Source organism: Macaca nemestrina, chromosome 1 (genome assembly GCF_043159975.1).
Source record: "Macaca nemestrina isolate mMacNem1 chromosome 1, mMacNem.hap1, whole genome shotgun sequence".
Classification (NCBI taxonomy): Eukaryota; Metazoa; Chordata; class Mammalia; order Primates; family Cercopithecidae; genus Macaca; species Macaca nemestrina.
Window position 1 is genome coordinate 20,723,591 of NC_092125.1, and position 4,614 is coordinate 20,728,204.

Here is a 4,614-nt window from a genome sequence, read left to right on the forward strand (position 1 = left end):
AACTTTTTTAATGCCCAGGTTTTACAGGGCCAACTGCAAGACTTGACTCTGTGTGGATTTTGGCCTACTTATGGGGTCCTGGAACCAATCCCCTGTGGATACTGACACCCAACTGTATTTTCTGATTTCTCTTGTGGTTTCTTCTTTAACCCATTGGTTGTTTAAGAAAATATCTGAATCTCTTCAAATACCTGAGACTGGATAATTTATTAAAAAGAGACATTTATTTCTCTCAGTTCTCAAGGCTGGGGTGTCCAAGGTCAAGTCATCAGCCCATTCAGTGTCTAAGGAGGGCCCAGTCTCTCCTTCCAAGATGACACAACGTTGCTTCATCTTTCAGAGGGGAAGAACATTGTGTCCCCACACGGAGGAGACGGAGGGAATGAACCCACTCAAGTCCTTTTCTAAGGGCTCTAATTTCATCCATAAGGACTTCTACCCTCATGAGATAATCGCCTCCTAAAGAATCCACCTTTTTACCCTTTTTTTTTTTTTGAGACAGGGTCTCATTGTATTGCCCCTACGGCAGCGCAGTAGCCTGTAGCCTGATCATGGCTCACTGCAGCCTTGACCTCCCAGGCTCAACCAGTCCTCCTGCTTCAGCCTCCTGAGTAGCTGGGACTACAGGCCTGCACCACCACGCCCACCGAATTTGGTGTTTATTCTAGAGACAAGTTTTGCCATTTTGCCCTGGCTGGTCTTGAACTCCTGGGCTCGAACAATCTGACTGCCTTTCCCTTCCAAAGTGCTGGGATGACAGCGTTAGCCACCACCCCAGGCCAGTGCCCACCTCTTAATACTATCATATTGGCAAATAAATTTCAGCATATAAATTTTGGGGGACATTCAGACCATAGCAGTGTGTTCTTTACTTTCCAAAAAGAAAACAGGTCAGTTTATCAGTTTTCCTTGTATTATTGATTTTTAACTCGATTTTGTTGTGGTCAGAGAAGACATTTGATAATACGCTGTTCGCCCTTCGCCAGCCTCGACGACTCTGGGTGAGGGGGCAAGAGGGGGCCTCGCAGGATTCCTGAGCGGCAGGGATCCCAAAGAATACCTGCGCGACAGCGCGGAGGACCCGACGGGGTCCCAGGATCGTGGGCTGTGGGCCCTGACGCCTCGGAGCACTCCCTGTTCCGAGCGGGCCCGACGTGGTGGAAGCTCGGGAGCTCGGCAGCCGGGAGAGGCAGCAGGCGAAGAGGCTCCGGGATCCCGATCCGAGCACGACGACCCCGGGCTGGCGGTGCGGGCTGGAAGCCGGCGGGCATGGCTGGGCCGGGCTCTTGGGGCAGCCAGGCGCCTCTGCCGGCGTCTACGGCCATACCACCCTGAACGCGCCCGATCTCGTCTGATCTCGGAAGCTAAGCAGGGTCGGGCCTGGTTAGTACTTGGATGGGAGACCGCCTGGGAATACCGGGTGCTGTAGGCTTTTTGGCTTGCTTTCTTCTCTTTCTTTCTTTTCTACCTTCCTTTCTTCCCTTCTCTCACTCACTCTTCTTTCTTTCTTTCCTTCTTTCTCTCTTTCTTTCCTTTCTTTCTTTCTTTCTTTCCTTTTTTCTCTCTCTCCCTCTATCTCGCTCTTTCTCTCTCTTTTGCTTTCCTTCTTACTTTCATTCTTTTCTGTTTCTTCCCTTGCTATCTTTCCTTTCTTTCTTTGTCTCTCTCTCTTTCTTTCTTTCGTTCTGCTGTCTTTCCTTCTTTCTTTCTTTCTACCTATCTTTCTTTCTATCCTTCCTCCTTTCTTTCCTTCTTTCTTTCTCTCTCCCTCTCTCTTGCTTGCTCTTTCTTTCTTTCCTTCTTTCATTCTTTTCTTTTTCTTCCCTTGCTATCTTCCTTTTCTTTCTTCTCGTTCTTTCTTCTTTCTTTCTTTCCTTCTTTCTTTCTTTCTCCTATCTCTCTGTCCCTTTCTTTCTCTCTCTTTCTTTATTTCATTCTTTCCTTGTTTCTTGCTTTTCTTTCTCACTTTCTTTTCTTCCTTTCTCTTTCTTTCTTTCTTTCTTTCTTTCTTTCTTTCTTTCTTTCTTTCTTTCTTTCTTCTCTTTTTGCTCCTTTCTTTCTTTCTTTCTTTCCTTCCTTCTTTCTTTCTTTCCTTCCTTCTTTCTTTCTTTCCTTCCTTCTTTCTTTCTTTCCTTCTTTCTTTCTGTCTTTCCTTTTTCTTCCAGACGGAGTCTCGCTGTCACCCAGCCTGGAGTGCAGTGGCAAGATCTCGGCTCACTGCAAGCTCCGCCTCCCGGGTTCACGCCATTCTCCTGCCTCAGCCTCCCAAGCAGCTGGGACTACAGGCGCCCGCCACCACGCCCGGCTCATGTTTTGTAGTTTTAGTGGAGACGGGGTTTCACCGTGTTAGCCAGGCTGGTCTGGATCTCCTGACCTCGTGATCCACCCGCCTCGGCCTCCCAAAGTGCTGGCATTACAGGCGTGATCCACCGCGCCCGGCCTGCTGTAGGCTTTTGTGGCTTCCCCTCTCCCTCCCTTGCCCCTACTATCGCCATGCTTCCCAACCTCCCCGGACTCTGCTCCCCCCTTGTCGCCCGCCTACACCCCCGCCGCAGCCGGGGACCTCCTCCTGGGGGTCCGCCACCAAAGCACCACCGGGCAGCAGCATCCCACCGCTTGCGCCTCGCCGCCGCCCGGCCAGGAGCCCGGCTCCAGCCCTGGAGGGCAGGAGGCCGGACCCCAAAGGCGCAGGCGCGGGTTCCCTGCCGTTCCCGGCGCCTTCCCGCTCCCGGAACGCACAGGCGATTCAATCCATTCACCGGGCGGGCGCCGCCGCAACCTTCCAAACCGGGGGAAGGGGCGGGCAGGGCCAGCGGGTGCCACAGACGCCAGCCGAGACCTCCGCTCCAGAACGCAGGGGCTGCTTTATCCGGGGGAAGGACATTGCTTCGCCAGCAACCAGGAAAACAGTCCCTGTGCACCCGGATTCCCATTGCCACCAACTTCGCGTAAACTCCAGTCCCGAGGACACGCCAGAGACCCAGGCCTCGGGCCCCGTGGGCACGCCCGGTGCCACGGCTCCCGCCAAAAGGGCGGGCGCACTCTGCAAATCAAGGGGCCCACCGCACCGCACCAAGAGCACAGGGAGGTGCCAACACAGGAAGGAGCCTACGAAACCCACCCCCAAAGCAAGCAATTAATCCAAGACAAAACCCGTCTCAGCGCTCCGTTGCTCCTCTCGCATGGACGGCCTGGCCACCCTGTTCTGGCCCAGCCCAAGCCCCCTCCACCCTATCCCGGCCTGCTCAAAAGGGCCCTGCCTACGGGAGCAGGGCGCTCCCTCTCCAAGGCTCTATCGCTCTCGCTCTCTAGCTCCCTGCCCCTCTCTCTTCTGGGTTTGCCCCTGCACCTCGCGCTATTTCTGTCGCCTTTCCTCTGTCTCTCCCTCTCTGTCTGTCTTTCTCGCTCTCTCTGTCCCTCTCTCTATCTCTGCCTCTCTGTCTCTTTCCCTCTCCACCTCCCCTGTCTCTCTCGATCGCTGTCTCTCTCCCTCCCTCGGTTTCAATCTCTCCATCTATCTCTTCCTTGCTCTCCTTCAAGCCGTTTGTGTGTGCACGTATGTGTGTGTGTGTGTGTGTGTGTGTGTGTGTGTGTGTGTGTCTGTGTCTGTGTCTGAGCGCGCGCGCGTGTGTGGGTTCCCGCGCGCGAGCGCCCGGGTGTGTCTGTGTGTGGGGCTGTGGATTTGCTGCTGGTGGTGGTGGGGTGTTTCTGGGTTTCTCTCAGCCCCTCTCGCCGGGGATCAGGCTGCCGGCTCTAGTGCCAGCCCGGGGCAAAGCAGGGCCATCCCCCAACACCCCAGCCCCCACGCCCTCTTGCCCACCGGCCGGGTCTTGGTCGGGACAAGCCACCGTGGTGGGGGCGTTGTGAGAAAAAGGCCAGGCGCGGCTGGGCCGGCTGTTCGCCCTTGGCCAGCCCTGACGCCTCTGGGGGTGTGGGCCAAGAGGGGGCCTCGCAGGAGCTCCCCAGCGGCCAGGGATCCAAAAGAATACCTCCACGACAGGGCGGAGGACCCGCCGGGGTCCCAGGATCGTGGGCCCTGGGCCCCGACGCCTCGGAGCACTCCCTGTTCCGAGCGGGCCCGACGTGGTGGAAGCTCGGGAGCTCGGCAGCCGGGAGAGGCAGCAGGCGAAGAGGCTCCGGGATCCCGATCCGAGCACGACGACCCCGGGCTGGCGGTGCGGGCTGGAAGCCGGCGGGCATGGCTGGGCCGGGCTCTTGGGGCAGCCAGGCGCCTCTGCCGGCGTCTACGGCCATACCACCCTGAACGCGCCCGATCTCGTCTGATCTCGGAAGCTAAGCAGGGTCGGGCCTGGTTAGTACTTGGATGGGAGACCGCCTGGGAATACCGGGTGCTGTAGGCTTTTTGGCTTGCTTTCTTCTCTTTCTTTCTTTTCTACCTTCCTTTCTTCCCTTCTCTCACTCACTCTTCTTTCTTTCTTTCCTTCTTTCTCTCTTTCTTTCCTTTCTTTCTTTCTTTCCTTCTTTCTTTCTCTCTCTCCCTCTTTCTATCTCGCTCTTTCTCTCTCTTGTGCTTTCCTTCTTACTTTCATTCTTTTCTGTTTCTCCCCTTGCTATCTTTCCTTTCTTTCTTTGTCTCTCTCTCTTTCTCTTTCT

The 4,614-nt window shown here is 55.4% G+C and overlaps 2 non-coding genes across 2 annotated transcripts; both read left to right on the plus strand.

Moving 5' to 3' along the window:
- The first annotated feature begins 1,313 nt into the window (after positions 1–1,313).
- On the plus strand, positions 1,314–1,432 carry LOC139360306 (5S ribosomal RNA). The gene has a single exon (XR_011617624.1). It is a non-coding gene; the product is annotated as a 5S ribosomal RNA (ribosomal RNA).
- A 2,810-nt stretch (positions 1,433–4,242) lies between these two features.
- Positions 4,243–4,361, plus strand: LOC139360307 (5S ribosomal RNA). Its single transcript, XR_011617626.1, has one exon. It is a non-coding gene; the product is annotated as a 5S ribosomal RNA (ribosomal RNA).
- The last annotated feature ends 253 nt before the right edge of the window (positions 4,362–4,614 follow it).